General features: G+C 46.5%; 1 protein-coding gene and 1 long non-coding RNA gene across 8 annotated transcripts in view; one reads left to right on the top strand and one right to left on the bottom strand.

Annotated features, from left to right (window-relative positions):
• Window positions 1-26,318, top strand: part of LOC134928212 (uncharacterized) — a 58,750-nt gene extending 32,432 nt beyond the window's left edge. The window contains exon 2 of the long non-coding RNA XR_010177856.1: window positions 26,134-26,318. This is a non-coding gene — a long non-coding RNA (uncharacterized LOC134928212). The remainder of the gene's footprint in view (window positions 1-26,133) is intronic.
• The window catches only part of SPIDR (scaffold protein involved in DNA repair), a 1,299,263-nt gene that overhangs the window by 621,423 nt on the left and 650,413 nt on the right, over window positions 1-27,427 (bottom strand). The gene's annotated exons all lie outside the window — the stretch shown is intronic.

Genomic DNA, 27,427 nt, shown 5'->3' with positions numbered 1-27,427 from the left:
GGCTGCAGTAGTGATATATATATATTTTTTATATCATTTATCATCCAGTCGCAGCAGACACAGTACGGTAGTTCACGGCTGTGGCTACCTCTGTGTCTCTGCACTCGGCAGGCAGTCCGTCCATAATTGTAATACCACCTAACCGTGGATTTTTTTCATTCTTCTTTATACATACATAGTTACATAGACATCTTCTCTTTATCAACCAGTCTATATTAGCTGCAGACACAGTACAGTACGGTAGTTCACGGCTGTGGCTACCTCTGTGTCTGCACTCGGCAGGCAGTCCGTCCATAATTGTATACCACCTAACCGTGGATTTTTTTCAGTCTTCTTTATACATACATAGTTACATAGACATCTTCTCTTTATCAACCAGTCTATATTAGCTGCAGACACAGTACAGTACGGTAGTTCACGGCTGTGGCTACCTCTGTGTCTGCAGTCGGCAGGCAGTCCATAATTGTATACTAGTATCCATCTCCATTGTTTACCTGAGGTGCCTTTTAGTTGTGCCTATTAAAATATGGAGAACAAAAATGTTGAGGTTCCAAAATTAGGGAAAGATCAAGATCCACTTCCACCTCGTGCTGAAGCTGCTGCCACTAGTCATGGCCGAGACGATGAAATGCCAGCAACGTCGTCTGCCAAGGCCGATGCCCAATGTCATAGTACAGAGCATGTCAAATCCAAAACACCAAATATCAGAAAAAAAAGGACTCCAAAACCTAAAATAAAATTGTCGGAGGAGAAGCGTAAACTTGCCAATATGCCATTTACCACACGGAGTGGCAAGGAACGGCTGAGGCCCTGGCCTATGTTCATGGCTAGTGGTTCAGCTTCACATGAGGATGGAAGCACTCAGCCTCTCGCTAGAAAAATGAAAAGACTCAAGCTGGCAAAAGCAGCACAGCAAAGAACTGTGCATTCTTCGAAATCCCAAATCCACAAGGAGAGTCCAATTGTGTCGGTTGCGATGCCTGACCTTCCCAACACTGGACGTGAAGAGCATGCGCCTTCCACCATTTGCACGCCCCCTGCAAGTGCTGGAAGGAGCACCCGCAGTCCAGTTCCTGATAGTCAGATTGAAGATGTCAGTGTTGAAGTACACCAGGATGAGGAGGATATGGGTGTTGCTGGCGCTGGGGAGGAAATTGACCAGGAGGATTCTGATGGTGAGGTGGTTTGTTTAAGTCAGGCACCCGGGGAGACACCTGTTGTCCGTGGGAGGAATATGGCCGTTGACATGCCAGGTGAAAATACCAAAAAAATCAGCTCTTCGGTGTGGAGGTATTTCACCAGAAATGCGGACAACAGGTGTCAAGCCGTGTGTTCCCTTTGTCAAGCTGTAATAAGTAGGGGTAAGGACGTTAACCACCTCGGAACATCCTCCCTTATACGTCACCTGCAGCGCATTCATAATAAGTCAGAGACAAGTTCAAAAATTTTGGGTGACAGCGGAAGCAGTCCACTGACCAGTAAATCCCTTCCTCTTGTAACCAAGCTCACGCAAACCACCCCACCAACTCCCTCAGTGTCAATTTCCTCCTTCCCCAGGAATGCCAATAGTCCTGCAGGCCATGTCACTGGCAATTCTGACGAGTCCTCTCCTGCCTGGGATTCCTCCGATGCATCCTTGCGTGTAACGCCTACTGCTGCTGGCGCTGCTGTTGTTGCCGCTGGGAGTCGATGGTCATCCCAGAGGGGAAGTCGTAAGCCCACTTGTACTACTTCCAGTAAGCAATTGACTGTTCAACAGTCCTTTGCGAGGAAGATGAAATATCACAGCAGTCATCCTACTGCAAAGCGGATAACTGAGGCCTTGACAACTATGTTGGTGTTAGACGTGCGTCCGGTATCCGCCGTTAGTTCACAGGGAACTAGACAATTTATTGAGGCAGTGTGCCCCCGTTACCAAATACCATCTAGGTTCCACTTCTCTAGGCAGGCGATACCGAGAATGTACACGGACGTCAGAAAAAGACTCACCAGTGTCCTAAAAAATGCAGTTGTACCCAATGTCCACTTAACCACGGACATGTGGACAAGTGGAGCAGGGCAGGGTCAGGACTATATGACTGTGACAGCCCACTGGGTAGATGTATGGACTCCCGCCGCAAGAACAGCAGCGGCGGCACCAGTAGCAGCATCTCGCAAACGCCAACTCTTTCCTAGGCAGGCTACGCTTTGTATCACCGCTTTCCAGAATACGCACACAGCTGAAAACCTCTTACGGCAACTGAGGAAGATCATCGCGGAATGGCTTACCCCAATTGGACTCTCCTGTGGATTTGTGGCATCGGACAACGCCAGCAATATTGTGTGTGCATTAAATATGGGCAAATTCCAGCACGTCCCATGTTTTGCACATACCTTGAATTTGGTGGTGCAGAATTTTTTAAAAAACGACAGGGGCGTGCAAGAGATGCTGTCGGTGGCCAGAAAAATTGCGGGACACTTTCGGCGTACAGGCACCACGTACAGAAGACTGGAGCACCACCAAAAACTACTGAACCTGCCCTGCCATCATCTGAAGCAAGAAGTGGTAACGAGGTGGAATTCAACCCTCTATATGCTTCAGAGGTTGGATGAGCAGCAAAAGGCCATTCAAGCCTATACAATTGAGCACGATATAGGAGGTGGAATGCACCTGTCTCAAGTGCAGTGGAGAATGATTTCAACGTTGTGCAAGGTTCTGATGCCCTTTGAACTTGCCACACGTGAAGTCAGTTCAGACACTGCCAGCCTGAGTCAGGTCATTCCCCTCATCAGGCTTTTGCAGAAGAAGCTGGAGGCATTGAAGAAGGAGCTAAAAGGGAGCGATTCCGCTAGGCATGTGGGACTTGTGGATGCAGCCCTTAATTCGCTTAACAAGGATTCACGGGTGGTCAATCTGTTGAAATCAGAGCACTACATTTTGGCCACCGTGCTCGATCCTAGATTTAAAGCCTACCTTGGATCTCTCTTTCCGGCAGACACAGGTCTGCTGGGGTTGAAAGACCTGCTGGTGACAAAATTGTCAAGTCAAGCGGAATGCGACCTGTCAACATCTCCTCCTTCACATTCTCCCGCAACTGGGGGTGCGAGGAAAAGGCTCAGAATTCCGAGCCCACCCGCTGGCGGTGATGCAGGGCAGTCTGGAGCGACTGCTGATGCTGACATCTGGTCCGGACTGAAGGACCTGACAACGATTACGGACATGTCGTCTACTGTCACTGCATATGATTCTCTCAACATTGATAGAATGGTGGAGGATTATAGGAGTGACCGCATCCAAGTAGGCACGTCACACAGTCCGTACTTATACTGGCAGGAAAAAGAGGCAATTTGGAGGCCCTTGCACAAACTGGCTTTATTCTACCTAAGTTGCCCTCCCACAAGTGTGTACTCCGAAAGAGTGTTTAGTGCCGCCGCTCACCTTGTCAGCAATCGGCGTACGAGGTTACATCCAGAAAATGTGGAGATGATGATGTTCATTAAAATGAATTATAATCAATTCCTCCGCGGAGACATTGACCAGCAGCAATTGCCTCCACAAAGTACACAGGGAGCTGAGATGGTGGATTCCAGTGGGGACGAATTGATAATCTGTGAGGAGGGGGATGTACACGGTGATATATCGGAGGGTGAAGATGAGGTGGACATCTTGCCTCTGTAGAGCCAGTTTGTGCAAGGAGAGATTAATTGCTTCTTTTTTGGGGGGGGTCCAAACCAACCCGTCATATCAGTCACAGTCGTGTGGCAGACCCTGTCACTGAAATGATGGGTTGGTTAAAGTGTGCATGTCCTGTTTTGTTTATACAACATAAGGGTGGGTGGGAGGGCCCAAGGACAATTCCATCTTGCACCTCTTTTTTCTTTTCTTTTTATCATGTGCTGATTGGGGAGGGTTTTTTGGAAGGGACATCCTGCGTGACACTGCAGTGCCACTCCTAGATGGGCCCGGTGTTTGTGTCGGCCACTAGGGTCGCTAATCTTACTCACACAGTCAGCTACCTCATTGCGCCTCTTTTTTTCTTTGCGTCATGTGCTGTTTGGGGAGGGTTTTTTGGAAGGGACATCCTGCGTGACACTGCAGTGCCACTCCTAGATGGGCCCGGTGTTTGTGTCGGCCACTAGGGTCGCTAATCTTACTCACACAGCTACCTCATTGCGCCTCTTTTTTTCTTTGCGTCATGTGCTGTTTGGGGAGGGTTTTTTGGAAGGGCCATCCTGCGTGACACTGCAGTGCCACTCCTAGATGGGCCCGGTGTTTGTGTCGGCCACTAGGGTCGCTAATCTTACTCACACAGCTACCTCATTGCGCCTCTTTTTTTCTTTGCGTCATGTGCTGTTTGGGGAGGGTTTTTTGGAAGGGCCATCCTGCGTGACACTGCAGTGCCACTCCTAGATGGGCCCGGTGTTTGTGTCGGCCACTAGGGTCGCTAATCTTACACAGCTACCTCATTGCGCCTCTTTTTTTCTTTGCGTCATGTGCTGTTTGGGGAGGGTTTTTTGGAAGGGACATCCTGCGTGACACTGCAGTGCCACTCCTAGATGGGCCCGGTGTTTGTGTCGGCCACTAGGGTCGCTAATCTTACTCACACAGCTACCTCATTGCGCCTCTTTTTTTCTTTGCGTCATGTGCTGTTTGGGGAGGGTTTTTTGGAAGGGCCATCTGCGTGACACTGCAGTGCCACTCCTAGATGGGCCCGGTGTTTGTGTCGGCCACTAGGGTCGCTAATCTTACTCACACAGCTACCTCATTGCGCCTCTTTTTTTCTTTGCGTCATGTGCTGTTTGGGGAGGGTTTTTTGGAAGGGACATCCTGCGTGACACTGCAGTGCCACTCCTAGATGGGCCCGGTGTTTGTGTCGGCCACTAGGGTCGCTTATCTTACTCACACAGCGACCTCGGTGCAAATTTTAGGACTAAAAATAATATTGTGAGGTGTGAGGTATTCAGAATAGACTGAAAATGAGTGTAAATTATGGTTTTTGAGGTTAATAATACTTTGGGATCAAAATGACCCCCAAATTCTATGATTTAAGCTGTTTTTTAGTGTTTTTTGAAAAAAACACCCGAATCCAAAACACACCCGAATCCGACAAAAAAAATTCGGTGAGGTTTTGCCAAAACGCGTTCGAACCCAAAACACGGCCGCGGAACCGAACCCAAAACCAAAACACAAAACCCGAAAAATTTCAGGCGCTCATCTCTACATTATACATACTGCATAATATGTAGGGTAACAAACACAGGCCTCTAAATAAAATTTCCAACGAAGTACTTTAGACATCTGTTCGTTGAAGGCATTTTAATTATACCTGCTATCACTCTAAAACATTCAACACTAAGGGAGAGATTTATCAAAGGTTGGAGAGAGATAAAGTATCAATCAGCTTCTAAATGTTATTTTACATGCTATGATTACTTGGTGTTTTATCTCTCTCCAAGCTTTGAGAAATACCTTCCCTAATACAATAATATTTCAGATAAACTACATCACTAGATAACAGAAAATGGGCATCAGCGTTCATGAGGAATATTTTAGAATTCTGGAACCACTTGCAGAGTACAGAAATAGGAAATGAAATTAAAGCACAGACGTTATTGCTGAAAACGTAAGTTTGTGAAATAGAAAAAGACTGCAACTAACTATAATACCCCTTTTCCATTGCCATTTAAAAAACCCAGGATTTTGCCATGATAATCGTGTAAACCGGGTTATCCAAACCAGGGGGTATATTTACTAAAATTCGTATTTGTGCCGATTTGGAAGGAGATTCATCAGGAATGACATTGAATGTGTTATTGTGCAACTTTTTGCCTCATTTACTAAGCTGCCGTATTTTACATTTTCGTATTTTCCGATGTCGATGTCATTTGTATTTTTTGGCAGTGTTTTACAGGAGTGAACAGTAAAACACTGCCGACATTACAGCAATGAAACTCGGCCGAATCTGTGAGATCCGTGCAGGGTTTCATTGTGCATCTTTAAAAAAAAATAGAAATAGTTTAAATTCGGAAAAATAAATGCGTGGGGTCCCCCCTCCTAAGCAAAACCAGCCTCGGGCTCTTTGAGCCGGTCCTGGTTGAAAAAATATGGGGAAAAAAATGTCAGGGGTTCCCCCATATTTCAACAACCAGCATCGGGCTCTGCGCCTGGTCCTGGTTTTAAAAATACGGGGGACAAAAAGCGTAGGGGTCCCCCGTATTTTTTAAACCAGCACCGGGCTCCACTAGCCAGGTACATAATGCCACAGCCGGGGGACACTTTTATACTGGTCCCTGCGGCCCTGGCATTACATACCCAACTAGTCACCCCTGGCCGGGGTACCCTGGAGGAGTGGGAACCCCTTAAATCAAGGGGTCCCCCTCCCTCCAGCCACCCAAGGGCCAGGGGTGAAGCCCGAGGCTGTCCCCCCCATCCAAGGGCGGCGGATAGGGGGCTGATAGCCTTGTGTAAAAAAAGAGAATATTGTTTTAAGTATCAGTACTACAAATCCCAGCAAGCCTCCCCCGCAAGCTGGTACTTGGAGAACCACAAGTACCAGCATGCGGTGGAAAACCGGGCCCGCTGGTACCTGTAGTACTACTACTAAAAAAATACCCAACAAAAAACAGAACACACACACCGTGATAGTATAAGTTTATTAAATACATGCACACCTCCAAACATACATACTTACCTATGTTCACACGTGGCTCGGTCCTCTTCTCCATGTAGAATCCTAGGGGTACCTGTGAAAAAATTATACTCACATAATCCAGGGTATCTTCTTTCCTTTGTATAATCCACGTATTTTGCAAAATAAAAAAACGGAAACCCGACCACGCACTGAAAGGGGTCCCATGTTTTCACATGGGACCCCTTTCCCCGACTGCCAGGACCCCCCCTGACTACTGTCAAAGAGGGTCCCTTCTGCCAATCAGGGAGCGCCACATCGTGGCACTCTCCTGATTGGCTGTGTGCTCCTGTAGTGTCTGTGAGGCAGCACACGGCAGAGATACAATATAGCGCCTATGCGCTCCATTGTAACCAATGGTGGGAACTTTGCGGTCAGCGGTTGACCGAAATTAACCTCACTGCTGACCGCAAAGTTCCCATCATTGGATACAATGGTGCGCCTATGCGCTACATTGTATCTTCACTGCACAGCCTCACTGACACTACAGGAGGTCACAGCCAATCAGGAGGGTGCCACGACGTGGCGCTCCCTGATTGGCTGAAGGGACCCTCTTTGACAGGAGTCAGGGGCGGTTTGTTTTTTTGCCAAGTACGTGATTAAAAAAGGACAAGACACACTGGATTTAGGTGAGTATAATTTTATTTTCAGGTACCCTGGAATCGACGTCGAGACGTGGGCCGAGTCGGCATCTGAACATAGGTAAGTATGTGTGTGTCGGAATGTATGTAATAAAGTTGTACTTTCAAGGTGTGTGTGTCCTGTTTTTATTTGGGTATTTTTTTTTGCAGAAGAACTATAGGTACCAGCGGGCCCGTTTAACCCCCACATGCTGGTACTTGTGGTTCTCCAAGTACCAGCTTGCGGGGGAGGCTTGCAGGGACTTGTAGTTCTTGCGTAAAAAACAATATTCCTTTATTTTACACTTGGCTATCAGCCCCCCATCCGCAGCCTATGGATGGGGGGGGGGACAGCCTCGGGATTCACCCCTGGCCCTTGGGTGGCTGGAGGGGGGGGACCCCTTGATTTAAGGGGTTCCCACTCCTCCAGGGTACCCCGGCCAGGGGTGACTAGTTAGTGATTTAATGCCAGGGCCGCAGGGACCTATATAAAAGTGTCCCCCGGCTGTGGCATTATCTCTCTGACTAGTGGAGCCCGGTGCTGGTTCAAAAAATACGGGGGACCCCTACGCTTTTTGTCCCCCGTATTTTTTGGACCAGGCGCAGAGCCCGTGCTGGTTGATCAAATATGGGGGAACCCCTGTCAATTTTTCCCCCATATTTTTTCAACCAGGACCGGCTCAAAGAGCCCGAGGCTGGTTTAGCTTAGGAGGGGGGACCCCACGCAATTATTTTTCACGTTTTTACAGTAAACAGACCCTTTCCCATAGATAAACATGCACAGATCTCACTGATCCGTGCATGATTATCCAAACTCGCCTGGAAAAAGCAGGTCTATTTTTTTGCTGCTTTTTTTTAACGAATCGCAAAAAAATACACCCGCAGTTGAGCACTCAGAGACTAACACCCAAATACGAATGAATAGTGAATGCCCGTATTGTATGAAATAACAGCCGTGTTTGACCGATGGTCTATTCATTCGTATTTCTGAACTTTGCTAATCAAACCATTACAAATAGTCCAAACACTGCAGAGATTGGTGCTTAGTGAATTCCCGGACAAACTCGAATTCTTAGTAAATTTTGGCCCAGGTCTGCTAAATAAACTGGAGGTTTGGGATTGGATACTAGGATTATTGAATGGATATGATCTTGGTTGCAGGATAGAAAACAGAGAGTTGTGGTAAATGGAGTGCATTCACAGGAGGGAAATGTCACCAGTGGAGTATCCCAGGGATCTGTACTTGGACCAGTACTTTTTAATATCTTTATTGGTGACATTGCAAATGGCATTAAAGGGAAAGTATGCCTTTTTGCTAAAGACACAAAGGTATGTGCAACATGGTAGACACACCAGGTGGGGTAAAACAAATGACTGAGGATCTAGGTAGACTAGAGGAATGGTCAAGAGTGTGGCAATTACAGTTTAATGCTCAAAAATGCAAATCATGCACTTGGGTCTCAAAAATCCAAAAGCTAAATATAGTATTAATGGCACTATACTGGAAACTACTGAGGAGGAAAGGGATCTAGGAGTCACTAATTCAGGTCACTTAAAGGCAGGTAAGCAATGTAACAAAGCAATGAGGAAGGCTAGTCAGATGCTTGGCTGCATTGGGAGAGGAATCAGCAGCAGAAAGACGTAATAATGCCACTGTATAGGTCATTGGTACGGCCTCATATAGAATACTGTATTCAATTCTGGAGGCCATATCTTCAAAAGAATATTAATACATTAGAGACAGTACAAAGAAGGGCAACTAAAATGGTGCATGGCCTATATCACAAAACATACCCAGAAAGACTAAAAAAATCTCAATATGTATAGTTTGGAGGAGAGAAGGGAAAGGGGGGACATGATTGAAACTTTCAAATATATCAAGGGTTTTAACAAAGTACAGGAGGGAAACATTCTCCATATTAAGAGAAGCAATAGGACACGAGGACATGCACTGAGACTGGAGGGGGGGAGGTTCAGGAGAAATATGAGGAAAAATTACTTCACAGAAAGGGTAGTGGACAAGTGGAATAGCCTCCCTTCAGAGGTGGTAGAGGATAAGACAGTAGAGCAATTTAAACCTGCATGGGATACACATAAGGACATCCTTACAAAGAAATAAGGATCAAATAAGTTTTGAGATAAAAATATGGTTAAAAAAAAAAAAGGGCAGACTAGATGGGCCAAGTAGTTCTTATCTGCCATCAAATTCTATGTTTCTATGCTTCTAGTTTACATAATGGGGAAAGCCTATACCTTCCAGCCGCAGTGGGCAGTCGGGGGACAAACTGTCAGAATGCACCCATGTAATGGAAACACTATTAAAAGAGTACTGGAATATTTTAAATTAAACAAGTTAAAGGACCCAAAACAGCATGGATTTCCTGGGGGGAGATCATGCCAAACAAATCTTACAGACTCTGTGACTAAAATAATAGCTCAAGGGAACGGGGGGGGGGGGGGGGGGGCTAGATGTAGCATATCTAGCCTTTAGTAAGGCATTTGACACTGGCTCACATCGCAGACTGCTAAATAAACTCAAAAGCATGGAATTGGATCAGAAAACAGTTAAATGGATAAAAACCTGGTTGCAGGATAGGAGACACACAGTTGTAGTAAAAGGAGTGCATTCTATGGAAGGAAATTTTACCAGTGGAGTACCCCAGGTATCTGTACTTGGACCAGTGCTCTTTAATAAATTTGTTGGTGACACTGCAAATGGTATAGTACCGAAGGGAAAGTATGCATGTTTTCAAATGACACAAAGATACGCAACAGGGTAGATACACCATGAGGGGTAAAACAAATGATTGATGGTCTAGGTAGACTTGAGAAATGGTCAAGAACGTGGCAACTACAGTTTAATGCCAAAAAATGCAAAATCATGCACTTGGGTCTCAAAAACCCAAAGGCTAAATATAGTATCAAGGGCACTATAATGCAAACTACTGAGGAGGAAAGGCAGGAAAGCAATGCAACAAAGCAATGAGGAAGGCAAGTCAGATGATTTGTTGCATAGGGAGAAGAATCAGCAGAAGAAAAAAGAAGTACTAATGCCACTGTATACGTCATTGGTACGGATTCATCTGGAAAACGGTTTCCAGTTCTGGAGACCGTATCTCCAGAAGGACATAAATACATTAGAGAGCGTACAAAGAAGGGCAACTAAAATAGTGCATGTGTTACATCACCAAACTGTTTAAACAAGGCCCAGGAGGGAAACATTCTTCAAATGAAAAGTATTAAAACACATACATTGAAAATGGAGGGAGGCAGGTTCAGGGGAAATTTAAGGAAAAAGTACTTCACAGAAAGGGTAGTGGATAAGTGGAATAGCCTCCCATTAGCGGTGGTAGAGCCTACGTCATTAGAGCAATTTAAACTTGCTTGGGATAGACATATGAATATTAATTACAAACAACAGTGTTCAAAAGGGTTTGAGAGTGCCTAAACAATTAAAAAAAGGGCAGACTAGATAGGCCAAGTTCCTATCTGCCGCCAAATTCTATGTTTCCATGTACAGTGTAAACGGCAACGACCTGGGAATAACCTGTTTCAGAGCCACAGTGGGAATGGGGTCTCTCACAGATTGGAACCATGTTTAAAATTCCAGGTCGGACCCAGGATCTTGCTACAAAAGTGTTATGGTCTGACCGGTGATACAAAAGTTAAAGTATGAAGTAAAAACCTTTAGTTAACTAAATGGGTTTATTTTTAACTGTATGGAAACAGGCAGCCCAGCGACACTTTACCTGCATTCCACTGGTCTATGCCCCATACGGTCTCCGTCAATCCTCTGCATGCTCAGGGAAAGAGTAACAACATAAGTGGATGTTCTGACTGGCATGTAGCGGCACTTTAGTGGTAAGTCAGAGATCAAATGTATTCTTTTGAGCCCATCAGGTCACCCATCACTGAAATACAATCCAAATGCTTACTTTCAGGAATTCTGAATCATCTAAACTCTGATTAGATACCGAAGTTTTGCTCTGTCACATACGTACATCGGTGGGGAGGCTGTTCACTAGTCATCAAGCCGCACTTGCTGCAGACACAACGCTCCCATGCATGTACTGTACATCAATGTTTGTTGTAGAATATGGTTGCAGGGCTCTTTCCCTGCATGACTAGGACAACAGGGGATTGGCTAGGCTAACTTTGGATATTCACCTGGGTCCAAATGGCAAAGAGTTCCTCTCAGGCAGAGGGACACGCTAGCCTGATGCTGCATGTGAGGAGAAGGCTTGGAATGTGCAGATGCAGGGGCCTTCTGCAATGTGCAGCAGCAGCAAGGTCGGACAACCGTCCATAACCCTCTTCCCTTTATACCACTCTGGCTCTCTGCATTGATTCCTGTCCAATCCCGCAGCACAGACACATGGCGCTCTGCTGTATCACTGCAGTACAAACTTCCACCTGCGTTCCAAAGAACGACTCGGAGGAGGCAGACCATGGACAGCAGCACAAGTGATAGGCAGGCTTTTATGTGAGCACAGCAGTGGAGGGCTGTAGCCAGTGGGATTTCCGGAGACCACCTGCCCGGGCTCAGGCAGCCTCAGGACAGATGTCCTGATTTCCGGGCTGTCTGGTGGAATCCCAGATGGGCTGCAATCCTGCGTCAGATTCCTGGTGGCAAAAGCAGTACTTTAGAGTCTCAGAGGGTAGGAAGCGAGAAGAGGGAAGAGAAGCGGAGAGGATGCCTTCCGTTTTACTGAACTGCTTTCGCCTCCTTCTTTATTAAGGCCAACCAAAACATACTATAATGAGTTGGTCTGACTTATCATTAGTACTGCTGATACTGCCGCAGGCTTTTATTGCAGTGGGTACCAGCGATAGTTGCGACCCTGATCATTTTATTTATGTTACTTGCTGGAGTACCCGGTGTTGCCTGGGATTTTAAGAATGTCTGTTTACAAAAAAAATTGTAAATATTAAACACACAGTATAAATAACATTGTAGATAGCTGAATACCCGTGCTTTGCTACTGAGGATGGTAAAAGGAGATTTATGGTAGACTTACCATAGTTAAATTTCTTTCTGCGAAGTACACTGGATTCCACAAGGAACAACATCGGGGTGTAGAGTTGGATCTTGATCCAAGGCACTAACAGGCTAAAGCATTAACTGTTCCCAGGATGCATTGCACCGCCTCCTCTATAGCCCCGCCTCCAGGCACTGGAGCTCAGTTTCGTTAACCAGTCCAATGCAGTAGCAGGTAAAAGAGACGGCAGATGTTAGTCACATAGAACAACATTCTCACGACAGGAGCAGGTACCAGTGGCTAATGCCATACAAACCCAAAGAAGCTAAGTGCATCAGGGTGGGCACCCTGTGGAATCCAGTGTACCTCGCAGAAACAGATTTAACTATGGTAAGTCTACCATAAATCTCCTTTTCTGCAGCGGGGAACAATCGTATTCCACAGGGAATAACATCTGGGATGTCCTAAAGCAGTTCCTAATGGAAGGGGACGCACTGTAGCGGGCACAAGAACCAGCTGCCAAAAGGAAGCATCCTGGGAGGCGGAAATATCGAAGGCATAGAACCTGATGAATGTGCTCACAGAGGACCACGTAGTCGCCTTACACAACTGTTCAGCGGATGCGCCTCGGCAGGCCACCAAAGAAGGTCCAACAGACTGAGTAGAATGGGCTTTAATAGCAGCAGGAGCTGGGAGACCAGCCTGCACATAGGCTTGTGCAATCACCATTCTAATCCATCTGGCCAAGGTCTGCTTATTCGCAGGCCAGCCACGTTTTTGAAAACCAAAAAGTACACAAAGGGTATCTGACCTCCAGAGGGAGGCAGTCCTCTCTACGTAAATAAGGAGAGCCCGTACCACATCCAAAGACCTCTCTTTGGAGGACAAACCAGAAGAGATAAAGGTCGGAAACACAAACTATTGGTTAAGATGAAAAGATGATACCACCTTAGGTAGATAACTAGGGCGAGTTCCAAGAACTGCCCGGTCACGGTGAAAAATCAGAAAGGGTGGACGACAGAACAAAGTTCCTAAGTCTGACATCCACCTAGCAGAGGCAATAGCCAATAAAAACACGACTTTAAGTGTAAGACAGTTAAGATACACAGACTCAAGAGGTTCGAATGGAGACTCTTGCAGGGCATTTAAGACAACAGACAGATTCCATGGAGCCACAGGAGGGAAATAGGGAGGCTGAATACTTAAAACACCCTGAGTGGGGGCGTGGCCTAGCTGGAGCTGCAGCGGGATGTGTGTTTGAGGAGCTCCTGCTTTATAAAATATAATTCAGACAGAAATACTTGGGGTGGCTGAAAATTTTCCCCCTCCTTCACAGCCTTCATAGCCTGCACTGTTCGGGGACCCCTAGGAGTGAGCTGCGGAGCCGGGAGGTCCGTTACTGGGCCTCTGCGGGTTGCGGCCTACATGAGCTCCTGAATCCCCGGGCTCAATTTATATACCTCCCCAGCTGCGGGACCGCGATCGGCGGAGAGGACGCCTGCCCTTCCCCACGTCTCAGCCGCTGCATACCTGATCCCTGGGGCCCCGTGGACCGACGCTTGCAGCACAGACGTGTTCCCCCCAGCAACTACAGCGGGGAGCTTGGAACTCGGAGGCGGCGGCGGGAGGCTGGAAACAAGTGCGCGGCTGGCGGCTTCTCGGCGGCACCCGGCGCAGGGAGCTTCAAAGCGGGACCAGAGGCACAGCAGAATCCCTGGACCCTGTCAGCGGTGGAGGGGGCCCAATCGGAGGGACGAGGTAAGACAGAAGCCTCATACACAAAAGAAGCCGGGTCTCCCCTGGGTTCCCCCCCCCCTCCCCCCTGCTCTTGGATGGTGGAAGAGAGTAAGGCCCCACAGACTACACGGTGGCCTGATCGATCAGCCTTAGAGCTGACTCTCCTGCACGGCTGGTCATAAAGCTGGACCCCATTCATATTTACTCCTCCAACACAGCCCCCCCTACGAAATACCCCTGTCCCCCAATATATTATATCACATTACCTACTACATTATAGCTGGCTGCTGGCCCGGAGGCTCCATCTAGTGTCCACTCTGATATACTACACTCCCCCTGGTGGGAAAGCTCCATCCACACATGATGGCTGCGATTTGATTTGATTACTACTTTTCCCTCCACCGTCCCGGCCCGGGATGTGCACCGATTGGTAACCCAGCGTGTGGAACCCTCGCTCTCAACACTTGCAACTCTGACAGTTCCCCCAAATCATCCTGACCTCTGTTATGGCTCCCAAGCGTCAGAAAGCCTCCAAATCTGTATCACAAATATCATTCTTTAAATCTTCCCCTCAACCTCCTAAAAAAATGGGAGATAAACCACAGATGAAGAAGGCTGACCCCCCGCCTATACCTCTTCCCTCTGACACATCTCCCCCGAGACAGCCCTCCCCATCCATGGCAGCTGTCAACGACTCTGATGCGTTAACAGTGGGTACAATGAAATTGCTCATGTCGCAATTTAAATCAGACATCGCGGCGGAGTTTCGCTCCACTCTCCAAGCATGTCAGCAATCCATCGACGAGATAGGAGACCGCACCAACCATCTGGAAACAAAAATGGAGGAGGTGGTGGGGTCACATAACCAATTATTGGACTCCCACGATAACCTAGAGGATGAGGTACACAAACTTAGAGATAAGATCGCAGATCTCGAGGACAGATCTAGACGGAGCAATATTAAACTGCGCGGGGTTCCTGAGGAGATATCTAACAGTAGCCTTCATGATTTTGCTGTTAACCTATTCGGAAAACTCCTACCGCAGGCCTCATCGGCTGATCTCCTTATTGACAGGATCCACAGACTTCCTAAAGCCAGAGCAGCCCCGGCCCACGCTACAAGAGATGTTTTGATGAAAATGCATTATTTTCATATTAAAGAGGCAATTCTTAAAGCATCAAGACCATCATCAGATACCGCAAAGGCTCTTGGGGACCTGCAACTATTTGGAGACCTGTCTCAAACTACCCTCCTCAGACGCCGCTCCTTTCATCCCATCACATTGGCACTAAGGAAAGCCAATATCTCTTACCGTTGGGGATTCCCTGTCAAGCTTCTCATTGCACGTGAGGGTTCCACGATCGCGATTGATAATGTCGATGAAGGAATGAAGCTCCTGAGCTCCTGGAATATTACGAGTTCACCCGGGGGAGATTCCTCTCCTCAGCGTAGACTTCAACAGGACTGGTCCACAGTGAAGTAGGAGTCAAGTCTAGGCGATGGCTGACTCTTCATATGTCGCATTTAAAGTATATATTGCTTTGATACATGCATTCCCTCCTTTCACCTAACAGGTTAATGTTCTCTCCAGCTTTTTCAGCGTTCTAATATATTCATGTTCTTTGAGAGGTTTAAATTTAAGAGGAGGATGTGTGTGGCCAAGAACTACCTTTAAGATAGACCGGTCAACTCAAAGTTTTTTCCTCTCCTCCTTCTTGTTACGGTTACCTATTTCGGTTTATTACAATATGTAGATTTAACGATACTGGACGCCTGGCTTGGCTTCCCCCCCCCCGGGGCCCCCCCTCCCTCCTCCGGGGCGCCGTGGGTAAATCCCGGGCGGTGCGGGGGGGGGGGGGACTCGGGGGGGGGGGGGCGGGGCTGGGTTGGAGGTTCACACATATCCCTGGGCGGGGGTGGTGGATGGTTGTCATGCCACTAACCCCCAAAAGTTTTACACAGATGCCTGGTCAAGGCGTCTGGTTCTGGTCTCAAGGGAGACTAGTTATGTTCTTTGTTGTTTTTTATTTTCCACGTTTTATTTTTGTTTTTTTCCCATCTCCCAGTTTTGTAAGCCAATCTACGTCACCTCTATTGTCGAGTATGTTTTATTTACATCCTTTGAGTCGCTTATGCTACGCAGTCCCTTTTCTTGACCCATGGTGAATGTTATCTCAATTAACGCTAAGGGGCTGAACTCTCCCCACAAGAGGAAACTAGCCCTTACTTATTTCACTAAACAAAAAGCACATATTGCAGCCGTGCAAGAGACACACTTCCCAAGTACTAATCCCCCACGTTTCTCTAACCCTAAATACCCCCAATGTTATACGGCCAATGGCCCTGTTAAGAAGGCTGGGGTAGCTATTCTTATAGCCCATAACTGCCCGTTTGTGCTTTCGACCCAATACTCAGACCCAGATGGCAGATACCTAATACTGGTTGGCCATCTGGAAAAAGTTGAGGTAACCATTGCCTGCTGCTACGCGCCTAACACCAAGCAGATTCCTTTTTGTAGAAAGCTCTTTCAAACCCTCCAGGAGAAGTCCAGGGGAGCTGTTTTGCTTCTGGGCGATTTTAATATAGCCCCGGATTCTAACATAGATAGATCCAACCCGCCTATACTTCCTCATCTGCTAAAACCCCATAAGTCAGCCGGGCCCTTTAAAACTTTATTAGCTGAATACAACTGGTATGATGCCTGGAGAGTTAAAAATCCCACGACACGAGACTACACCTTTTATTCACATGTACATAGATCATACTCCCGAATTGACATGGCCATTGCAGATAGACCAACGTTAGCCTCTATACGCAAGATTACCATCTTGCCAATGACGTGGTCGGACCATTCCCCTCTATTTCTGAGCTGGGATGTCTTCTCATATAATGCCCCCCCGGGACCCTGGAGATTAGGTTCCCATCTATTAAATAAACCTGAGGGCCTACAGGCTGTACAGGCGGCTTTGGAATTGTACTTATGCACTAATCAACCATCAGACACCTCTACGTTCACCCATTGGTGTGCGTTGAAAGCCGTGGTCCGAGGCTCAGCGATACAAATCGCGGCTAAATTGAAACGAGACTCACGCCAACAGCTGGCCTCTGCGGAGCAGGAGGTCGCTTCACTAGAGAAGGCCCATAAAAAAGACCCCTCAAACAAAGCCATTTTCTCTAAGCTACTATCAGCCAGGGACAAAGTTAATTCCTTTGCGCTTGCTGAGGTCCACCGCAACATTCAGCGGCTTAACCAAACATATTATTCCTTAGGCAATAGAGCGGGAAGACTTCTTGCTCGTAAACTTCGTGGACGCAGAGCTCGAGAACGGATACAAGCAGTATATAATTCCAAGGGCACCAAAGTTATGGACCCCTCAGATATAGCCAACGCGTTCGCGGACTACTACTGCCAATTATATAATTTAAAAAATGACCCTGATACTCCTCAACCTGAGCCTCTGGAAATTTCTGAGTTCCTCCAGACTCTCCCCCTCCCATCTTTGTCGAAACAAGACACTGAACTCATTGACTCCCCATGGACTCTGGAGGAAATAAACACGGCTATTAACTCCCTTCCCCTTAATAAGGCCCCTGGCCCAGACGGATACCCGTCTAACTTCTATAAGCAATTTGATAAACTGCTCGCCCCTACCTTATTAAATGTGTTTCATGAAGCCTCCACCAACTCCTATTTCCCGAAAGAAATGCTAGAATCCCAAATTGTAACAATCCCGAAACCCGGCAAATCACCCACTTCCGTCCAAAACTATCGCCCCATAGCTTTGCTCAATGTTGATGTCAAACTTTTTGCGAAACTAATAGCAAATAGACTTGCTCCCCTTTTACCCGCCCTGATCGACCCGGATCAAGTTGGATTTGTGGTAGGTAGACAGGCTTCTGATAACACTAGGAGAGTGATCAATATCATTGAACACTGCCGACAGGCTGATCAACCTCTCTTGCTCCTCTCACTTGATGCCGAAAAGGCATTCGACAGACTCCATTGGAATTATATGCAGCATACACTCCGCAGGTTTGGCATTAGAGGCCGCTTTCTTAACTCTATATTAGCCCTATATTCCTGCCCATCAGCTAGAGTATTCACGAATGGGTGCCATTCTACGAGATTTGAAATTACTAATGGTACCCGACAAGGATGCCCCCTGTCCCCATTAATATTCGCTCTAGCGATTGAACCATTAGCGGAATGTATTAGAAGAGATAATCTAATCTTGGGTCCCCATATAGGCGGGAAACAGCACAAGATAAGTCTCTTTGCAGATGATATTTTGCTCTGTCTCTTGCAACCGAGATCCTCCTTACCCCACCTACATGCTATCCTTGACCAATATGCTAAAATGTCGTACTACAAGCTTAATACCGCTAAAACCGAAGCCCTCCCACTGAACATAAATACAGACGGAGTCCTCTCCCTGAAAACAAAATACAAATACTCCTGGCAATCACTATCCCTTCGATACCTGGGAGTCCACCTCTCTAGGGAGGAAGATCTCCTGACATGTAACTTTGACCCACTTCTAGCAGCATTTAGAACACTTACCAAAGACTGGATGTTGCAGGATGTCTCCTGGCTTGGGCGCGTGGCGGCGGCAAAAATGGTGCTCCTACCGAAGCTAATGTACCTTTTTAGAACTATCCCTCGTCCTCTCCCGAAGAAAACTTGTAACGATTTTAATAAGATCCTTTCCAACTACATCTGGGCGGGGAAAAAACCTAAAATAGCTAGATCCACTCTTTCAGCCCCTAAGGTCAAGGGAGGAGCAGCCTACCCTGATATAGAAAACTACCACAAAGCGTGCATTTTGAGCCAAATCAGAGATTGGATCGACGTAGATACAGTGAAACCATGGGTACTTGTCGAACAGACAACAGTGTCTCCATTCTGCCTGGCAGATCTGTTGTGGCTCCCAATGTCTGCTATCCCTATGTCAATTCATAAAAATAAAGCGATCCAATGCACATTAACTGCCTGGCATACTCTCCTCTCACCCGAAGCTAAGCAATCTCTCCCTTTCCCCCAGCTTTCATTAAAAACGATAACTCTAATGATCCCCAACCTGTCCCTACGCTCCTGGTCAGACCGGGGCCTACTGACGCTCCAGGATATCCATTCACAGGGTATGTTAGTCCCATTCACCCATTTGCAAACGCATTTCCACATTCAGAAACAGGACTTCTATAAGTATCTCCAAATACGAAACTGGCTCTCCAGACATCGCCCCAACCCCTCAGCTATTAAATATCTTCCCAAGATGCTCCCTCTTCTTGCTCGCACCAAACAGAGTAGAGGCAATGTCTCCAGATGGTATAATTACTTAATTTCAGAAATGACGACCCATACGTTTGGGTCCCAAAGTAGGTGGGAAGCTGACCTGCCCAATGTATTCACTGAAGAGATATGGTTGAGAATTTATCACTCATGCTTTAAAATTTCACGCTGTATAGGTCATTCGGAAATGTTTTTTAAATTAATCCACAGAGCATACCTCACCCCAGATCGGCTGCATAAGATATGGCCGGATGTCTCCCCCTACTGCTGGAGGGGGTGTGGACAGATTGGGAACATTATGCATGTGTTTTGGTCCTGCCCAATGTTACAACCTTTGTGGAAAGAAGTTTTTGTCCTAATCTCAGATGTGCTTGGATATACTGTCCCCTTGGACCCTCTTATAGCCCTATTTCACTACCCCCACCCGCACGTAGCTGTCTCAGATACGTACTTACTGGGACACATTCTTATAGCTTCGAAAGCCTCCATAGCCCAATTATGGAAATCAGCAAAATTACCTGACATTATAGCCATTAAAAAGAAAATTCATAATCATCATGTCTTTGAAACGTCAGGTAAACAATATTCCCAGTCTGGCTCCCGTGTTATTGCTGGTTGGCTGAAATGGGATGACTATATCAGAAGAAGTAACTCCCCCTGGGTTGACATCCCACACCTTACCATGGACAATCTTATATCACCCCCCTTATGCACATAAATTTGAGCTAGAAATGAATTTGACCACATAGACCTCAGGTCAGGAGATCTCCTAATTTCCTATAGGTTCATGTGTCTCAATGAAGTTAATATTCTTGACTATATTGTTTACCATACAGATGGGCATGTTGGCTTCTCCCCTTCCCCTCCCCCCCCCCCCCCCCCTTTTTTTTCTTTTTTTTTTTTTTTCTCTTTCTCTTTCAGCTCTATTTGTTTCTTTTTCTTTTCTCTACATCTATGTTTAACTGACTTCTTTATAGAAATGATAGCTAATACTCCGCTGTTTTATATCTAAATGCTCTTTATTGAATTTGTAACTGCTATTCATAAACTTCAATAAAAACTATTGTAAAAAAAAAAAACACCCTGAGTGAAAGTATGAACGTCAGGAATAGACGCAATTTTCCTGTGAAACCACACCGACAAAACAGACATATGAACCTTGAGGGAGGCCAGACGAAAGCCTAAATCTAGGCCTTGTTGCAGAAAAGCACAAAGCCTTGAAGTTCTGAATGAACAGGCATCATAATTCTTAGCAGCACACCATGTGAAATAAGAATTCAAGACCCTGTAATAAATCTGTGCAGAAGCCGGTTTGCGAGTCTTCAACATAGTTTGAATAACTGCCTCAGAGAATCCTTTGGCCCTCAGGAGTGAAGCTTCAAGAGCCACGAAGTCAAAGCCAGTATGGCCAGGTCCGGATAGACACAAGGGCACCGAACGAGAAGGTCTGGGTGTTGAGGAAGTAGAAGAGGACGCTCTATCGATAGACCATGCAGGTCTGAGAACCAATGCCGTCTGGGCCACGCTGGAGCGTCTAGAATTAGTATTCCTATTTCTTGCTTGAACTTCCGTAGAACCCTGGGCAGGAGTGACACTGGAGGGAACACGTATGGCAGCCGAAAGTTCCATGGAACTGCCAGTGCGTCCACGAACACTGCTTGAGGATCCCTTGTCCTTGATCTGAAGACTGGAACCTTGTGATTGTGTCGAGACGCCATCAGGTCTACATCTGGTAGGCCCTACTTGTCCACTAGGAGTTGAAAGACTCCTGAATGAAGACTCCACTCTCAATCGTAAACGTCCTGACAACTGAGGAAATCAGCTTCCAAGTTGAGGACTCCGGGGATGAACACTGCCGATATTGCTGGCAGATGGCGTCCGTTCTCAGGAGGACCCAGTTGGAGATCCAGAAGGGACGACCCCTGTTCAACTGTTGGTCCTGTAGCCACCAGCTCTGTGACAGTCGAACCTCTGGAGTCAAGGAGATCATTTGAAACCTGATCCAATTAGGCAGGCCGTCCTACTTGGAAAGGATTAACCTCTGCAGAGGGCGGGAATTAAATTCAGAGTACTCTACCATGTCGAAAGCAGACACCATGAGGCCTAGTACTTGCAACGCCGAGTGTATCGACACTCTTGGGCGAGTGAGGAAATATCTGATCGTGTCCTGAAGTTTGTTGGTTGTGTGTTCAGTAGTGCCCTCAGGTGCACCATGCTCCGAGCAGGGACCAGCGAGGACTTCTTCCAGTTGATGAGCCACCCGTAGGCTTGAAGGAATTGGACAGTCAGTTCCAAATGACTGAGGAGAACCTCTTGGGAGTTCACTAGGATCAGCAAGTCATCCAGATATGGCAGGATCCTGATACCCTGATGGTGGAGAAGAGCCGTCATCACGGCCATGACCTTGGTGAAGATCCAAGAGGCCGTGGCCAATCCAAAAGGCAGCGCCAGGAATTGATAATGTAGGTTGCCAAAAGCAAACCGCAGATATTGCTGATGCAACATGGCAATAGGTATGTGCAGGTAAGCATCCTGAATGTCCAGGGATACCATATAGTCTTCAGGTTACATGGCCAGCACTATAGAGTGCAAAGTTTTCATATGGAATTTGGATACCCTCACAAACTTGTTCAATGATTTGAGGTTGAGTATAGGCCGGAAGGGCCCATTTGGCTTCGGAACTAGAAACAGGGTCGATTAGTAACCCCTGCCTCTCTGAGACAGAGGTACCGACACTACCACTCCTGTATCCAGGAGGGATTGTACAACCAAGTGTAGAGCTTGAACCTTTAACGGATCCGCAGGGATAACCGTTGTGCAAAACTGGTGAGGGGGACGTCTCTTGAAAGAAAGGTGGTACTCTTAGCCTTTGGAACAGAAGGATTAAAATTTGGAAGACACTCAGTCTTGGAAGTAGCCAAGTCAGTTACAATCTTGTTCAAATCCTCCCCAAAAAGGATGTCTCCCTTAAAAGGGAGCACCTCCAAGGTCTGTTTGGAGTCCAGGACCACCTTCCAGGACCTCAACCACATAATTCAACGAGCCAGGATAAACGTAGTAGATGCCTTGGCTGCCATTACACCTGCATCAGAGGCCGCCTCCTGAATATATTGGGAGGCTGTGGTAAAATATGACAGATATTGTCTGGCAGTGTCAGAAAAATCCTGAGGTAGCTTATCCTCAATTGCCTGAACCCATGATTCAATACCTTTCGCAGCCCAGGAGGCTGCCACAGTGGGTCTAAGTACAACGCCAGTAAATAGACTTCAGGCATCCCTCCATACGCTTATCCGTCGGTTCCTTCAGTGAGGTGACAGTAGTGACAGGCAGAGTAGATGACACCACAAGATGGGCGACATGAGAGTCCACAGACGGTGGAGTTTCACACTTGTTACTCAACTCCGCAGGGATAGGATAACAAGCTAGCATCTTTTTAGACAGGGAAAATATCTTTCCTGGAGACGAACAGGATTCCTGACGTATGTCAATTAAATGGTCAGAATGTGGTAAGACTACTTTAGCAACCTACTGACGCTTGAACTTATCAGGTTTGTTAGAAGCAGTAGTAGGCTCACTGTCATCATTTATTTGAAGAATTAGCTTAATAGCCTCCACTAGGTCAGGAACATCAGAAGCAACTGTATCAGTGTATTACAGATCAGTATATTCCCCATCCTCATCGGAAGAAATATCCTAAATATTAGTGGATTGTGAGGAAGAAATGGCCCGTTTAGATGACCCCTTGGTACCAGAGGAGCGTGGAGGTATACTTTTGTCTAACCAAAGACTGATTTAATTGTTGTCATTGGGTAGAAAGAGTTTCTGCCCAGGGCGGATCAACTAGAGGGACAATGGCCCTCATTCCGAGTTGTTCGCTCGCAAGCTGCTTTTAGCAGCTTTGCACACGCTAAGCCGCCGCCTACTGGGAGTGAATCTTAGCTTATCAAAATTGCGAACGAAAGATTAGCAAAATTGCGAATATACACTTCTTAGCAGTTTCTGAGTAGCTCCACACTTACTCGGCATCTGCGATCAGTTCAGTCAGTTTCGTTCCTGGTTTGACGTCACAAACACACCCAGCGTTCGGCCAGACACTCCTCCGTTTCTCCAGCCACTCCCGCGTTTTTCCCAGAAACGGTAGCGTTTTTTCGCACACACCCATAAAACGGCCTGTTTCCGCCCAGAAACACCCACTTCCTGTCAATCACATTACGATCACCAGAACGTAGAAAAAAACCTTGTAATGCCGTGAGTAAAATTCCTAACTGCATAGCAAATTAACTTGGCGCAGTCGCACTGCGGACATTGCGCATGCGCATTAGCGACTAATCGCTCCGCTGCGACAAAAAAATAACGAGCGAACAACTCGGAATGACCCCCAATATGTGGCTGCAATGGCGCAGGAGGTCCCACAGGGGGCGTAAGACGTGTCACAAGTGTAGTCAGCAAACTTGACAACGCTGCCCAGAGTGGGTCCTGATTGGCCACAGGTGCTGCAGGTTGACTGGGTGTATGGCACTCAGTGACTGAACCAGCAACTAAAACTTCACCCTCAGGTAAATCCGTGGTGCCAGTACTTCCCGTCCTGTGTAGCAGACATTATAAGGAATGTGCATCCACGCGATCCAGGAGAGCATCAGCGGTGTGTGTCTGAAGTCGGTGCGCCTCCGCTACAAGTACCCGGGACCAGGCCGCGGGAATATGCAGCACTGCTGGGGGAGATGATGGAGCCGCAGCACCTCCACCAGAATGACATGGAAAGTGTTGCGGCCTTGAAGTCTTCTTAAAAAGCTCTTTTCAGTGCTGCCTAGTGCTGAGCTCCAGTGCCTGGAGTCAGGGCTATATAGGAGACAGTGCAATGCATCCTGGGAACAGTCAAAGCTTTAGCCTGTTGGTGCTTCGGGTCAAGATTCAACTCTACACCCAATGTTATTCCCTGTGGAATACCAGAGTACCCCGCTGCAGAAATTAGAATGTTAGTTGTGTGTTAATTTACGTTGGTTGGAGATCTAGCATATAGGCATATCTTGCTTTCCTGACGCACTTTGTGTAGTGGCCAGACCCCTTTTTGTTCACCCAAGGGACCCTGTTCTTCCCACTATACAACTCTCAGTCTGTGGCTTCCTGCTGCTCCATTCCCCTCCTCACATCATGTCAGTGCCCCTTTGAAATTATCGATTTATTTACAGTTTCTTATATAGCGTAGCACATTATGTATCTCCTGATATGCTCTGTGCTGCTGGGGGACAGTGCTACTTCCACTATATAACTGTCAGTGTGTGGGTTCGTGCTACCTCCATTCCCCTCCTCACATCATGTCACTGGCCCTGTCACATGCAGCCCTGTTATCACTGACATATCATGCATGTTCTGATATAGTCTGTGCTGCTGGCCCACCTCTAGGGGAGTTAGTGGTGTGTTACCCCCACAGTGCTGGTTACAAGAGTGCTGTCTGCTGAAAAACTCTGTGCTGCTGCCTCACCCCTAGGGGTGCTTAGCCCCACAGTGTTTGTTCCCAGCGTGCAAGTCATATGTGTACCAAGTTTGTTGTAAATAGGTCCAGGCATTCGGAAGTTATGCTGTCTCCTGAAATACTCTGTGCTGCTGTCCCACACCTAGGGGTGATAGGGGTGTCTAACCCCCACAGAGTTTGTTTCCAGATTGTAAGTCAGATGTGTACCAAGTTTGGTGAAAAGTGGTCCAGGCCTTCCACAGTTATGCTGTCTGCTGACATACTCTGAGTTGCTGTCCCACCCATAAGGGTGCTAGGGGTGTCTGACCCCCACAGTGTTTGTTTACAGAGTGAAAGTCATATGTGTACAAAGTTTGGTGTAAACTGCTGTAGGCATTCCAGAGTTATGCTGTCTGCTGTAATACTCAGTGCTACTGCCTCACCCCTAGGGGTGCTAAGGGGGTCTTCCCCCACAGTGTTTGTTTCCAGAGTGTAAGGCAGATGTGTACAGATTTTGGAGTACATGGGTCCAGCAATTCCGGAGTTATGCTGTCTCCTGATATACTCTGTGCTGCTGTCCCGGCCCTCCGGCGTGTTTTAATACGCTCGAATGCCAAATTTCACAATCTTCGCTTGTAAACTGTGGATTTGTATAGAAAGACAGACATAACGACAAATTTTCACTTATATATGATAGACAGGCAGACAGACAGACAGATAAAAAGAACAAAACACAGGAATGTAACCCACAGAAATCCATGGGCAAATTAAGATTTATCAATTTAAGGTGCATCATATGATCAATGTTAGAAGGTCTTAACTATTTTGCTAACTCTAACACCATACACCCTTTACCTCTTTTTGACCTCCCTATACACATTCAATAAGAATGTGTTAAAGACAGCTAGCTGTTTGATAGCCGGAGCCTGGAAATACAAAAACCCACCAACTAGAACTGACTAAAGCAGCAGTGGTTTCCAAACTTTTTTGAATCACGGCGCCCTAGAATATCAGAATTTTTTTCACGGCACCCCTAGGCCAAAAGTTTCTTATTGAGAAATTTAGAAAGACATATTACATTAAGTAGATCACGTTTATATGTCATCCTTAGGGTCAGTTGTGTGGTGAGGGACAAGATTTGCTTCTGTTTGGCGACATATTTTATGACTGGCAGCCACCAGCACTGGTTTTGCCTATTATATTGACCATGAATAATTTGAATTGGTCCTGGACCACCAACCCAGGAAACCCCTGCAAGTGTCCCGAGGCACCCCAGAGAGCCACGGCACACAGTTTGGGAACTAAAGGGAAAAACAAAAATGGTAAATATATGATACTGAGCCTATGTCTGTGTAGCATGCTGATGAACTCCTGTGTTTTTCCTAGAAATCATGGGCCACATGGATTAAATATAAAATCATACCACCCTTCACTGTATTGATGACAGACCAACAGTAACGGCAACAGCAAGTGTCCACAATCTCAACTCCACTACCCATCCACACACACACCTACTTTTCTACTTCCTCGCCTAATTTGTCTCCCTGATTAAAATAAAAATCAGCATCAAATGGTTTTATTTATTGCTTATTGACTATTGTACATTAACAATTAAACATAAATATTGCATTTGTAACAAATTCCAATTTCTTTGCACTTATCCTGTGTGTGAGATGTGTCTTGAGTAATTATTTTGTGCTGGTAATAAAAAGCTGCATTAAAAAAGAAACTGCACAGAAATATAATGATTATGAACAATGTCTTACAGATAATAATCTATTGCCTTGAGCACACAATTTTCTTTCAGCTTCAATAGCTTGTATTCCTGTTATAATAGTAATTACTATTTAATCAGTATTTCCATTACAATTTGCCATCTCAGTCATGTTCACCAGCCCGTTTATCAAGAAGACATTTCCACATCAGCAGTTACAATACCCAAATAAGCAGCAGGGTGGCAGAAACCAAGAGATAGGTGCCATTGTAGGCAGTGGGGAGGAGATGATGATAACAATGATGGATGGAAAAGCATATGAGGGAAGAGGGCCCTATTAGTGAGAGATTACAGACCAAAGGGGAGGGATAGAGACAGGGGTGACAGAAGAGAGTGTGTTTATTTCTGTAAAAAAAAAATAATAATAATAAGATTTTAAACCTACCGGTAAATCTTTTTCTCCTAGTCCGTAGAGGATGCTGGGGACTCCGTAAGGACCATGGGGTATAGACGGGCTCCGCAGGAGACATGGGCACTATAAAGAACTTTAGAATGGGTGTGCACTGGCTCCTCCCTCTATGCCCCTCCTCCAGACCTCAGTTAGAGCAACTGTGTCCAGAGGAGACGGACAGTACGAGGAAAGGATTTTTGTTAATCTAAGGGCAAGGGCAAGATTCACACCAGCCCACACCATCCACTCCGTATAACCTGGAATATACGCAACCAGTTAACAGTATGAACAAAACAGTATCAGCCAACGACTGATCAAAACTGTAACATAACCCTTATGTAAGCAATAACTATATACAAGTCATGCAGAAATATGTCCGCACTGGGACGGGCGCCCAGCATCCTCTACGGACTAGGAGAAAAAGATTTACCGGTAGGTTTAAAATCTTATTTTCTCTTACGTCCTAGAGGATGCTGGGGACTCCGTAAGGACCATGGGGATTATACCAAAGCTCT

Source organism: Pseudophryne corroboree, chromosome 5 (assembly GCF_028390025.1).
Source record: "Pseudophryne corroboree isolate aPseCor3 chromosome 5, aPseCor3.hap2, whole genome shotgun sequence".
NCBI classification, from domain to species: Eukaryota; Metazoa; Chordata; class Amphibia; order Anura; family Myobatrachidae; genus Pseudophryne; species Pseudophryne corroboree.
This window is presented reverse-complemented; position numbering and strand designations above follow the sequence as displayed.